This window comes from Halictus rubicundus, chromosome 4 (assembly GCF_050948215.1).
Source record: "Halictus rubicundus isolate RS-2024b chromosome 4, iyHalRubi1_principal, whole genome shotgun sequence".
Taxonomy (NCBI): domain Eukaryota; kingdom Metazoa; phylum Arthropoda; class Insecta; order Hymenoptera; family Halictidae; genus Halictus; species Halictus rubicundus.
In genome coordinates this window covers 17,774,405-17,787,953 of record NC_135152.1, presented here as the reverse complement: position 1 = coordinate 17,787,953, position 13,549 = coordinate 17,774,405, and the positions used below count along the sequence as shown (strand labels likewise).

General features: G+C 45.1%; 1 protein-coding gene across 8 annotated transcripts in view; it reads right to left on the bottom strand.

Moving 5' to 3' along the window:
- LOC143353690 (uncharacterized) overlaps positions 1 to 13,549 on the bottom strand; it is a 205,786-nt gene that overhangs the window by 157,911 nt on the left and 34,326 nt on the right. For all 8 annotated transcript variants that reach the window (XM_076787196.1, XM_076787197.1, XM_076787189.1 and 5 more), the window contains exon 2: positions 12,991 to 13,075. The gene's annotated coding sequence lies outside the window, so the exon portion shown is untranslated. The remainder of the gene's footprint in view (positions 1 to 12,990; positions 13,076 to 13,549) is intronic.

Genomic DNA, 13,549 nt, shown 5'->3' with positions numbered 1-13,549 from the left:
CTCGCAGGAAAAATCCACTGGATGAGTGACTAATGGTTGTACCTGTTTTTCTTTCGCCACCACTAGGTCTCCCTTGCCCTTCAACGGATTCTCAGACGCGCAAGCTTGAAAAACGGAGTTTCTGGATGCATAATCTTCTCGGATAAGCCGTCGATACCGCCTGTTTCTGAATACACACCCGCAAGCCGGAGCTCGTTATTTCGGGTCACTTCGACCGTGAAGCCTCTTTTAATAGACTTATAAATTCCAGTCCGTCCTGATATTGCGTAACGACGTCATTTGCCTCGTAAACGCGAGCCATTACGGGGCGACGCGGTGCAATTTCTTTGGCAGAGGCGAAAAGAAAGGGCAGGGGCGGGGGGTGGGGGCGAGAGAAAAATGTCACGGCGCAGGAGGATACCAGCGATTCCTTGGAATCCTACCGGAAAGTGGGACACGCGTTCTTAAAATTAACCTCGCTCACGATCCTGCGCACGCCGGTCGGGATCGTTGGAAATTCGAAACACGGCGTCTCCTCGACACGATCGGATCCGCGTGCACTCGGCTAAATCACAGCATCGAGTTTTACTTAATTAACGGACTCCCGGGGACCGGATCGACCACCTTACGCCGGGGGATTCCAATTATTACAACAGCTTCTTAGCCGTGAAGTTGAAAGTTTCGCGCGCAATTTGTGTGATGCAATTAGTCGTGGAATCGATGCAAGCCGCTCGAAGCACTGGGAATTGCGCGTTTAATCGCGAGAGGCAGAGAGAGATATACAAATTGGAAGGTACCAGCGTATTTCCCGGACGATTCAACGGCGGAGAGAAGAAAAGTTCTCGCAGGATCATGTGCTGTTGCCTTTACCGATCACGGGAATCGATGAATTTTCCAATCACCGTTTGAGCGACTGGGAATAACCAGAGCAATGGGGGGAAAAGTTGCAGCAGAATTCTGATAGATGTGAAAACTGCTAAACGGCGCGTTTGGTTCGCGGTTCCGTTTTCCAGCGAAGGATTCATTCGTTTCCGCCTGGAATTATTATCCGTGCCTCCGGAAAGGAAAAACACGAAGGCCCGGATGCGGTGAATAGGACGCCTGTGCAACCCAGTCGACGAACTCGGGTACCCCGGGTCGAAGTACACGCGATGCAGGAGTTACGGGGATGCTATAGGTAGCAGATTGTCGGGTTTTATTGCCTACGGCGCGCCATCGCGCCGGTTCGTCCCGCGACAGGAGCAAAGGCAACGCGCGTTCTATGTGTACACCTACCCGGAGAACCGAAAACTGGCACGCGCTGTAACCCGCGTCAAAGGACGCCAGATCGCGGTGCAGCGTGGCGTTGCACTTCACTTTGTACGGTTTTTCTCTTTGTGTCGGGGGCGGGAGGCACCGACCAGCCCTTTTTCGCCGATCGAATCGTACAGGATAGAATTCGGATTGCCGTTACAGATTCGGGCACGATTGGCACGCGTTCCGCCCGTGCCCGTGGATAAGGCTTGATTGCATTCTAACGGCGGAGCACGATTGCTGCACAACGAATTTTTGGCATGCGCTCCCTGCAAAAAGGAACACGCGGGCTTCCAGGGCGGTGCCGCTGGACGATACTCTTCTCTTCTACTTTTACTCGTACGTACAGGGTGTATAAAAAGTGAAACGGGTCCGGTAGAGATTTGTGAAAGAAACACCGAGCAAAAATGTCCTTGTCCCTCATTTCAAAGGTCAAAAATTATTTTTCTTTGCATCGGATAGTACCTGTAACGGGGGGCAAAAGTCTCAAAGGAACCATGGATCGCAACTCAACCGTTCTCATAAAAAAAGAAACGACTTCGAAGTGTCGTAAACTATTTCATTGTCTACAATGTGCGCGAAAATGGTATAAACGTGGAGGGAGTGATTCTACAGGAAATACGTATAAATATCGAATAAATTTGTTTCATTCTAAGCCTCGAAGTGAGGTAAACTCGTTCGCGACATCTTGAGTACGAAAATGGCGTCGGTGTTCGTCGGAAATCGCTGCATGTGTGTGTTGTTCGTTTACTGTTATTGTTCACCTGGTTTTATGTCGGCCAACGTTTCTAAAAGCGAGCCGAAGACTAAAATACACACACGCGCGCGCGCGCGCGCGCCCACATACACACAGACCATCGGAGTCAGAATTCGACCTCGGTGGTTTCCGGGTCATCGGGATGCACGGTGGAAATAATGAACGGGACCCGGGCAATTACGTCGTTACTCGCCGAGACATTGCTGCTGCCCACTGAATCGCCTATTCAATTAGGAAGCCGTCGCGTATCGGTAAACGAATAAATGAATGAATGCTAATCGGTTCCCTTGATCTTCGCGGCGATAACGGTGGGCAACCGTGCCGCGGCGCAAACATGTTCAACGCGTTGCCGATGACACGCGATACGCGACAGAGTTTATCAGATATCCACGATCGAGTGGATCGCGAGCCGGGGCCGGTGGCGGATTTGATAGAGGATCACTTGAGAATTCAATTGGGAGGTTAAGTTTCGCGGTAGCCGATCAATTAATAAGCGTGCACACGTTGTGATTATTACGGAATTTTTATCAACGCGGTGAGCTTCCCGAGTAACGATTTTGTGTCATGGAAGATTGTACAGAGAGAACGGAAGAATGCGTGAAAAGAGAGGGAGAGAGATATGTATATGTATACAGTATGCCTCATTTGTTATTTATTTTTAATTCATTGCTCTACAGTTTATATCACGGTTGGATTGTTCACTGCAACTTGTGCCAGATGCAGGATTTACACCGAATGGGATAGAACGCGAACGAAAAAGGACGAGTAGGAAGGAAGCACACGTACAAATAAATCGGATTATTATTCTTATCAATTTCTCCATCTGAGCCATTCAACCGCGACAATAGTTTCTCCCCGGGTCCCGTTTCTTCGATACGGTGAACACGATTCTGCGCTAGGATCGAGTTGTTCATGGCGTCAGATACGAATCCGCGATATCGTCGAATCAATGCAGAACGATTATAAAGGAGGGACAAACTCGATTCCGCAGGCCGCGAGGCAGGATTGTTCCATCTATGCGGACGGTTCTCCATAGGTATCTGGAGCACGAGGAGTGCACCGACTCGCGAGAGTATTCATCCGTAAAGTGGGCCAGCCACTGTTTTTGTAATTTGCTCGCCGGAACAGCCGAACTTTTAGATAAAAAGTTTGTTAGCCTCGCTGACGTTCCCCGTGAATTCAGTGCAACGCTGCGACGTTTCTGAATTCGCTCCTGAAAACGTTTGCTTCTATTGTCCTGCCCTTTGCGACCCCATCTAAGAGTATAGTGGGACGGCGAAGATCGAGGTGAACATCGCGGCAAAATTAAATAAATGTACATGACCAAATGTGAACGGATATAGTCATGCGGTGAAGAGTGCTGTGATGCTGGTCTTTTTACGTGCAATAAGATCCCATAACAAAAAATATAGGTATTTCTTGACCAAAACGTTCCGCAAAATTCGCATTTTGAAACCGGACATAAGCAACAAAATTTAAAATAAAGAAAATGTACGAAGCTCCCATATGAAAGTCAAGGTCCAAGTAAACAGCGTAAAATAAGGTAAGCGTAATTAATACCGATCGGATTGCGACTCTTATTTTCAGATCTGAAGTCTAGCACGCGCGATTTATTTGTTTGAAGTTCTAATAGCGGGCGAACATTTTGCACGTGTTTCCTGTCTTGTCCGCCAGTGTTTTCTCGAAAACGAATCTCGAAGGTCTAATTGTGGTTCTTGTCGAGGGACGGCCGTGTTCCCAATTTTCCCCGGGTTCGAGCTTAAGCTCTTCTTCCGTAAACTCGAAACTTCGGATTTGTTTTTCTATCGAATAACCTATAAACTCCGAATTCTTCGGGTAAACCGAAGCTTTCCCTGCGAGAGGAGTTGCCTTCGAACTTCCAATTAAATATCTTCCTATTCAAACTGGAAGCCCTCGATTTATCTTCTTCAGTAATCCTTCAAGAGTCCTATGTATCTTTGCCTCGAACTAAATCCCGAAGTTTATCGGAGAACCGTCGAACTTGCGATACGATTTTACAGAAATTCGTTCGTTGCACTCCGTATTCGGACCTCATTTCTGTGAGCGAAACGATTGCGTTTTCGACATTTTACAACGTGTCGGTGTGACCGGATGCGTAAAAATGTACGTTTGCTGGAAAATGGTTTGTGTGTTTAACACCGGCAAAGAGGAAATATTGAACGGTGTACTTTTTGGTATTAAAAGTCGAGCGAGATGGAATGAAAACATTGAAAGGGATTGGAATATAAAAAAAAACACGTTCTTTCATAGGGAGAGCTTCAATTTCATTTCAAACATCCTGGTTTCATAAAGATTCGCCCCGTCGAAAACAATGCGGGAATATAATATTTTTCTAGAAATTCATACCTCAAGTATTTTTATAAAATTCGTGATTCTCGAAAATTCCATGGAAATTTTCGATTCACAATCGTTGTAAACATCGAACTCATTAATTTCTCTAAAGCAGCACGTTTTAGGTAACCCCAGAACCATTGAAACTTTAACAAAACCAGGTTACTGGAAATACCGGGACTGTAAAAGACTGCAAAAGCACAGGACCCATTAAAATTCCCGCTCGCATTCTTCTAAGGGCTAACGCATTAAAATTTCAATATGGAAACATCGTGGCAAGCATCACGACCATTAAAATTCCAACAAAACAGCGTTAATGAAAAACATCGCGCAATCGCGTTGCGACAAACGCCGGGATGATTAAAATTTCAGCAAAGTTTCAAGCCGTTTCGAGTTTTTAAACTGGAAATTGCAGAAATTCTACGGCGACGGAGTAACGGGGCTGTTAAAGGTTTCAAGTAAAACTGTCGATTAAGTTTAGCTGAAAAAGGTTCGAAAACTTCTCCAACAACCGTACACCGAACGCTTCAAAGTTTCAACGCGTTCACGTTGCAGCGGACGAGGCGGCTGTGCCGCGAAAATTCCGATGAAACCGCATTAATGGAAACACACCGGAGCCTCGGAACGTTTGGTGAGCTTGCATCGTGCAAACACCAGGCCCATTAAATGTTCAAGGAAATCACATGGCTGCAGTCGGATTGCACGCGAACCCGATCCGAACTGCAGTGAAAAGAGGCATCCAGTGATCAATCACTGGCAGAGTCGCCAGATTAAGTTTTGTCTCCCACTCTACTCTTCCCCTTCTCCGACCGCTATTCCCCCACGCTACCGCCACGGCCCGATCACGTGACGCGTTCCGTCTCTCTCGTGCATATGTCACAATGTCACATGACTAATCCCGGCACTGGCAGAGAGAGGGTAAAACTCGTTCCCCTCGATTCGTGCTCCCTCCCCTCATCCGACGTTCCTACCCGACGAGACTAGTCTCGTGTTTTCGGGTTCTCGTACACCTCTATCAATCGCTTGCCCCCGTGATTCAGCAAATCGATCGAATGCGTGGTGCCGCGGTGTCTGCCATTCGTTCGCCGAGACGTCTTCGTCGACTTGGCTCGTGTACACGCGCAAAAACGAGTCGCTCGAAAAACGCGACACGGATGCGTAGCGAAGGCTCGTTAATCCTGGTTGGGCCCCGTGGCTCGCCTTAACAGTCCCACGACGTGTACACAAGGTAACAGAGAACCCGACGAAAGAAGAAGTAAAAAGAAAGAAGGGAAGAAAACGGAGGACGAAGGAAAGAGACCGAAAGAAACTGCTGGCTGGGGAGAGGCGAGCAAACGGAAGCTTGATATCTCTCATCCGACCATGGACACTAGTTTAATTAGTTCGTTAGCCTTTCCAGTTAACTTGCCCTTTCCCCCTCCCCGCCCCGCTCTTTGTCCCCTTTCACCTGAGGCACGAGGATCGACCCGCGCGATCCACGGATTCACGAAACCGTTCACGTATCTGGGAGTCTTGCCAAAAGTCGCGCTAGCGGGGGCGGACGCAGCGTGTACACACCCCGGTATGTTGATAAATATTGCGGACGTTTTATGGGGGATCGATCGCAGACCGTGGTACGTGCGGTATTTTTGTGTACCGTGTGGCCGGTAAATTACACCGGAATGACGGGGGCATCGTGAGGAAGCGGGGAAGAGAGAGAGAGAGAGAGAACGAGAGGAGGAGAGATCAGTCTCGCGTCTTTTATCGCGGAAAAATTGCTAAGACTGGAGACGTGTCTATGCGCCAGGGCCAGAAGCAGTTCCGAAAATAATCGTTCAATCAATTGCCCCGTGCCGCTTTTGAACTCGCAGTTGTAGTAATTTTGGCTAAAAAATGTCGTGAAAAACTGTTCATGCAATAAACAGTTTTTTATATATATCGAAAAACCTGTACGTATTTCTGTAGGCATTTTGATGTAGCTTCGACAGAAATTCTTTTTTCGTTCTAGATCAAAAAAGAAAGGTGGACGCTATAAATGTCAGGCTCCAAGCGCCGCCATTTCGAACGAAGGAAATACAAGAGAATTTTTTGAAGCAGCTGTAGCTATACGTTGCGAACAGTGCTTCGATTAGATTTTATATTACATTATATTTCATACCGAGACAAGTTGTTTAATTTATTGTTGTTTTCAGGCCCTTGATTTTTCCGGAATTCGTGCGACTACTGAAACAGTCGATCGACGCGGCGAGATAATAAATTCTGCTCGTCGTGGAAAATATCGATGTAGACACAATAAATATTGTTGTATAAAATCTGATGATGTACGACGTTCTCGGGGCACACACGAGCACCGCCATAATTACGGATAAGAGTCGCAATAAATAAGGAACGGTAGCAGCGTGTATAAAGTCACCGAGACGAGAATAATTCCTGCATAATTCACTCGTTCGTGATACGGGGCGGAATAGCATTCTCGCGGTTCCCAAATCGACGCGGCACTTTGGAAGGAAATCGCGGATACCGTCGAGCTCCGGGGTATCTCTTTACATATTACACCCCGTAGAATCGGAATAACCATTCGGAGAAGGGATGTTTGCCCCGAAAATACTCTGCCTCGCTTGAGTTACGAGCCATTTTATCGCTGCCTTCGGCGTGCGCGCGCGCGCCCGCCCGCACCATGCGACTTTTTTATCTGAGGAATTTCTCTATTTTCCTACCGCGCGAAAAATCCGAGCTTCTTGCTGAAATTTAACACACTCGTCAAGCTCATATTGCACGCATATGTTCCATTTTTACCGGTTTTTATTTATTCCTTTACAACGGCGTTACATTTCCGTTTCATTTTCCACGCTACCGTATTATTGCAGCTTATTCCCCTCTGATTAACACTACACTGCTGGTCAAATGATCGCCATCAATTCTTTCGTCGTACATTTATTGAAATTGTAAAGAAATTTTATTATGGGAGCTGATTTTATAATCAAAATGGTGTGTGTCAACGGGGCATGAATTAATAATTTTTAAATGTGTATTAATGCAATTGTTCGAATAGTTGGGTAATTTTCTCTTGATATCTTTCTACGAAATAAAATGAAGAAAGTGTAACAAATTTTATCGAAAATTGTTTTATTTACTATTCTGTCAATATTTTAGAGTTAACACGCCGTTGTACAAATTGCAAGAGTTTGATTAGCACGTTAACTACCAAACCAGCACAAAGTCAACATGATTTATTCAGGGAAAGCGGGGCAAACGTAAAATCGAAGTGATTCACTCGGTGAAACAGAAATTAAGTAAAGATTTATTACTGTCGTTACTCTCTCAGCTCAATATATAAACTAGACAAATAACTACTTCATTCCCACGCGAATAATACCATATTCGATGTCTTAAAAAGAAATTAGTTCACTCTATTGTTCTATCGAGAAAAGATTTCGCGAATTTCTATCGAATACTATACACTATGATCAAGTTTACTCTTGTAGATGTTATGAAACGGACAAAAATTCGGCTCTTAGTAGATTGATCAATATTGTACCAGTATCGGTACACTGTTGGCCGTAAGGACAATCAAACAAGGAAATGGAACGGCCTGCGCCGAATAAAAATATTCCCATTCCGGGCATAACTGGTGTTCAATCTAGCCAACATTTACGACGTCGTAACACTAAAACCTTCCGAATAAAATTGTTCGCGACGTCGACATTGAACGGAATAAAGTATTCACTGGCTCGGGGGCCACGAGTACGTTAAAAGCCGCGCGCGGTGGCCATTTCGCAAAAAAATCTTCGATCTAAATACTTCTCAAGAGGGACTTCCGTTCGGACATTCATGGTCACCGGAGACGTCCGTCTCGCAGCACGATCGTTACGTGTTCCGAGCGATACTTGTACAGGCCCGTGGCCTCAAAAAAAAAAAAATAAATAAATAAAAGCAACATCCGTTACAAAATGAAATATTAAAAGGCAACTGTCCGATCCGGCCACACTAATAATTCCGTGAGTGGCACTTTCCAACCCGCAGCTCGGCATTAGCACATTTACCAGTCATTCGGTTGCGAAATACGTTTGTCGCGAACCGAGACAAATCGTAAGACCGCCTATACAAGCATTCAGATCGACGGTAACACCGATGCTCGAAAATTCGAAGTACCGTAGGTTCAAAAACGTATACAAGACCACGATAGGTTCAAAAATGTGTCAAGAAAGTTGATACGCGAGGATTCGAACGAATCTCAGCAACCATTGGCACTCGAATCATTTTCTAATACTATCAGCAATCACAATTGCGAAAGCTCGTGAAAACCAAAAATTTGATTCCGAGAGCAGAAAGTTGGAGATCTCCGATTTAATTTTATTCCACAGTAATACAAATAATAAAAATGCCTGATATCGTACAACCGATTACGAATGTCTCCACAGGCGGCACCGATGTAGCACAAAGAGTTGAATGGTCAAAACTGTGTTGCAACGATCGAAGAAACCTCTGAACCACGAGTTGGCCGTTTCAGTGTAACATATATACGCCTGAACATTGCAGACTAATCAATTCTCCGTATATTCAATAGCCTCTGTCCCCGCGAACGTTTCATTAAAATGACTAATATTAATTAATCGATGACCCCGTTCGGGCGATTAAGATAGAAATCCGCAGGCTGGTAATTAGTTTGGTGGATAAATAACAACAAGATAGGGTATCGGGCGGTCCCCGGTAATTAGTTTGGTAGATAAATAACAAGATAGGATTCGCGGTCTGGTAATTAGTTTGGCGGTGGATCGGGGCGAAAATGGACGGGCGGCGGACCGGCGATCGGTAAAGGGAACGACGACGTGCGGGGCACGCGTGAAATATCGTCGACGCGACGTCGGACGTGTACGTTGCACCCGGATAATACGCGCCTGCAGCATGCCTCTTAAGTACTTTGCACTAGATACCGGTGAAAGCATTGCAAACCAGTTGCCGCCGGTCATAATATCGTTTTATTTATTGGCACTGCCGCGGCGAAGCAGAGACGTGCAATTGTATATACGAACCGCACCGACGCGACGCGACAAGACGGCCCGCACAGTGCGCCTTAAGCCGCGTTCACGCTAATTGCCGGGAAACACGTGTCGCGCGAACACGTCGGCCATACCTGTCGCCACGCTTGTCCATCATTTTCCTTGAAACTTGACGGCCGAGCCGGAGGCTGCGTTTCGTATTATTGGCTCGTCGACTGTGAAACAGTACCATTTAAGAATGCAAACCTTACGAAGCGTATCAAGTATCCGGACTTCACGGTGTAGCAGGAAGTATGAACATGGGCCTGATCAGGACTGATACGGAGGCTGGCGAAGTTGCAAAGAGTACCATGTTTCGCCAATAGTTAAACGATTAGACCAACATTTTCGGACATTATCAACCGCTTACGAGATTTGGTGTTCAAGAAGCTTCGTTTTCGGACGAAGGCGTGCAGCGATCTGTCAGACGGTTAGGCCACTTATCGAGGCTTGACAGTGCATTACCCACGATAGAACGCTAAGGTATAAAGGTATAAAGATCGGATACTTTCCGGACAGGCCTCGTACGTCGGAGCAAAATGGAACATGGCCAAGAAGATTGTCGACTCGAGGCGGCCGGAAGTCGATGTTTTCCGGGATGTTCCGTTTATTAAGCACGGAAGGATTACACGGTTGTTTCGCCGTCTTTGCTGCTTTTTATCGAGGTCAAAGGAGTTGGCGATACTAAAGGTTGATTTACGGTAGCAGCCCGATAACGGTACGCTGCCTACGGTCATGGTTCTGTCGCAGCCGGCAGGATCCACGATATACTGCCAGTCACAGGCCCCGGCCATTTCTCTCGCCACTCGCGAGCCTAATTTCCCTAAGCGTATTCAGGCTTCAGATCCGGTGTACGGTGGCCACCGGTCCTCATTAAATATTATTCATCGCCGCTCCGTGCGCGACGGCTGTTCTACAGCATTCAATGTCACTTTGAAGTACCATCATTGTACCATGATTGGACTCTGCTGGCGATGATTAAGTACACCGGGGCTCCCTTTAATCTCCCGATGGATATAAGAGGGTGTAATGTGGTATATCATTTCAGCGAAATACGTGCACGCGGTTTCGTTTTCTGTACCCGTGCAATCGACTGCATACGAGCGAGATAACGCCGTCCCCCCACGTAATCTTCGAACCCTTAGCTCCTTTCCAATTATGCTGCTTTTGCAGTAAAATAAAAGAAAAACATACTGCTTTGTAATATCGTGCTAGGGTCCGCTATTTACAAACGAGGAGAATTTAACCGCTTGCGCTGGAAGTTATTTTCACTTTAAACACCGAGAAACTTCGTTGAATTCCGAAATTTCGAACCTGCAACATTTAATGAACTAGAAAAAATAAAATTATGTCCATTTACTTGCAACGCTTACGCTTTGTGCGGATACACGGATTCAATGCGCAAGAATGAGGCATTAAATATGAGGATGGATCAATTTTTATCATGTTTCCATGATAGCAAATTCTTTCGAAAAATTTCATCTCGCGAGGTGCAATGCCGCAGCCGCGTGTGCACCTGCTGTCTCGGACGTAAACTTTCATTGCAATCTCTCATTTCCTTTTAGCGAGGAGGGACGGCGTGCAGAAAAGCGACGATAAAAGACGAGAGAGACGAACGACCTCGGAGAGGTGTCACAGCCAGATGTTAACGATAATATTTATGAATTTTTCAAGTCCGCCCTGTCCAGATGATTGTACATACACGAGACAACGTCTCGCCGAGAGCGCACGTTTCGCTCGCCGAATTCAGGAACAGTTCCACACACCGCAAACTTTCCACGGGAACTTGTTAGATGAATCTTTTACCCTCGCAGAAATTATTCTTCCGTCTAGTGTTCCTGCTCACGATTTTCTCGGGTGGAACTTCTCGATTTCTCACCGCGCGGGAATTGTGTGATTCCTCGAGCGAATTTGTCGAGTCTCGTGAAATCTGCAAAAACTAATTTCGGTGCTCTCCGTTAAAAATGAACATTGCAGCTCATTTGGTTAAAAACCTATCGCATTGTATAAGGGAAGAACGGAGATGGAACGAAAATGCGATCCGAATTTTGAAGGGTGTACACAAGAATCCAGGCAGTGTCGCCAGATGAGGGGAGGGGAGCACGAATTGAGGGGAAAAGGTTATCCTCTCTCTGCCAGTATGTACTGGAGTATGCATGACAGAGAGGAAACGCATCACGTGACCAAGCCGCGGCGGAAGCGTGGGGCATAGCGCAATGGTAGGATAAGTTAGAGTGGGGATGCAAGTCTTGATCTGGCTACACTGTGTTCAGGTAGAGGCAAATACAGGATGTCACAAAAATTTTTATGCTTGCTTGAAAGAGGTGATTCCTGAGATCATTTAAAGTAACTTTTTCCTATAGCACAGAGTATCAATATTGTACAACAAAAGAGGATCAATACGGTATTGAAGAGCACAAGTTTTACGAGAGCTCGTTTTGTGGAAAAACAAATTTGGTAATTTCTCGAGTGCGGCAATTAACAGGATCCGATACAAGTCGAATCGAGATTCCCGGTGAATCAAATGCAGAAGCACAGGGAAACGTAATTATCCTGGCTACTCATCCCTTCGTGGTAACTCGCCAGCGAGCCAACAAAAACTATTCCACGCAACTAAGTTCGCCGGCAACCATGTATCTTCTCAGCGAGCACAAAGGCTTCAACTTCACCACAATTATTCTCCTTCAACGTTGAAAAGAAACTACGGGGGCGATTCCGCGGGAGGAACGAGCAATCTTCATCGAGGGTAGTTTCACCAAGTCCCACAAATCAGCTGGACGCGTGTACCTCAACGTAGCGCTGTGTACTTTACCGAAATAAACGGAATTTACAACCCGGCGCGGCGTATCGTGGTTTATAATGTGCCGGCCAACGGAAAAACTTTCCGAGGGGTTAGGTCCAGGTTAGGCGAAGCGCTAAAACAGTTCAAAACCTGCCGACAGAAATAGAGAAGCGAACAGTGCAATCCAACAAATATTAGGTTGGTGTAATAATAATTTCGGTTTTCATCAATTTCGCAAAGCAGGTTCACCAATGTTGTATATAAAAATGAAAAGTTTACGAGACCCCGTTTTGTGAAGAAACAAGGGCCTGGCCGGTTAAGGTGGTCAAAAATTCCCTTTCTGCCGAGTTTCAGCCCTATACCTCGTCTATAAGGGCAGTTACGGGGAGCAAAGGAAAAAGCAGTTTTAGTCACACCTAAAAATTCTAAAAAAAATCTGACACATTTAAGATATCGAACCACACATTCGACCATTTTTTCGGATTTTTCAGTTGAAAACTCTAGTAAAAAATAAAAAATGCGGGAAAACTCGAAAAAACACGAATTTCATATTGAAAGTTGAGAGCGACCACTCTGGAAATTAATTGAATAGTAAGATATTGTCATCAACACTATCTCCAATTTTTTCGTATTTTTAACTCGGGTGCGTCAAAGTTAAATAAAATCAAAAACCAATTTTTTGACACGTTTTTATTGTTGTTTTACCTATTGTCCACATTCGGAAAAAGATTTTGCATTTTGTCGATTATATTGACGAGTTTTCTCAAACAACTTCTAGTATTTTTTACTGTTTATCGTGTTGCACTTGCCTTGATCAGTGGAAGGTTTCACTTCAGAAGAATTTAACTCTCTACGGTGTATTCCAAACGATATCCTTCGTCGATTATTGGCTCCCTGCAAAAAGAAAATAGAATTAGGTTTGTAAAAGCTGAAAATACTTAGCATATGAAGCTCAATCGCAAAATAAAACATGTCTCGTAACATTCGTTATATTCGTAACGACAGAATAAAATTTATTTTGTAAGTCGTGGAATAAGATTCGTTCTACAAATCGTAGAATAACATTTATTTCATAAATCGTAGAACATTAGAATTTAGATGAAACGTTTTTAACTTTTGGTCAAAATGGCCCCAATTCCCATCTGGCGGTCAAATCGAAATGAGTTAAAATAATTCATGACCATTAACAAAAAATAAAATCGTAATTTATTTTTAAAAAATATAGAAAAGAACGGGAGGATAAAATAAATAAAAAATGACAGTCAAATAAGTGTTAACCGTTTTACTGCCACGCACCGCCATAACGCCGTTCAGATTTTATGTCGAATAACGTCGCTGCACGCGACGTATGGTCGCGATGTTCAATTG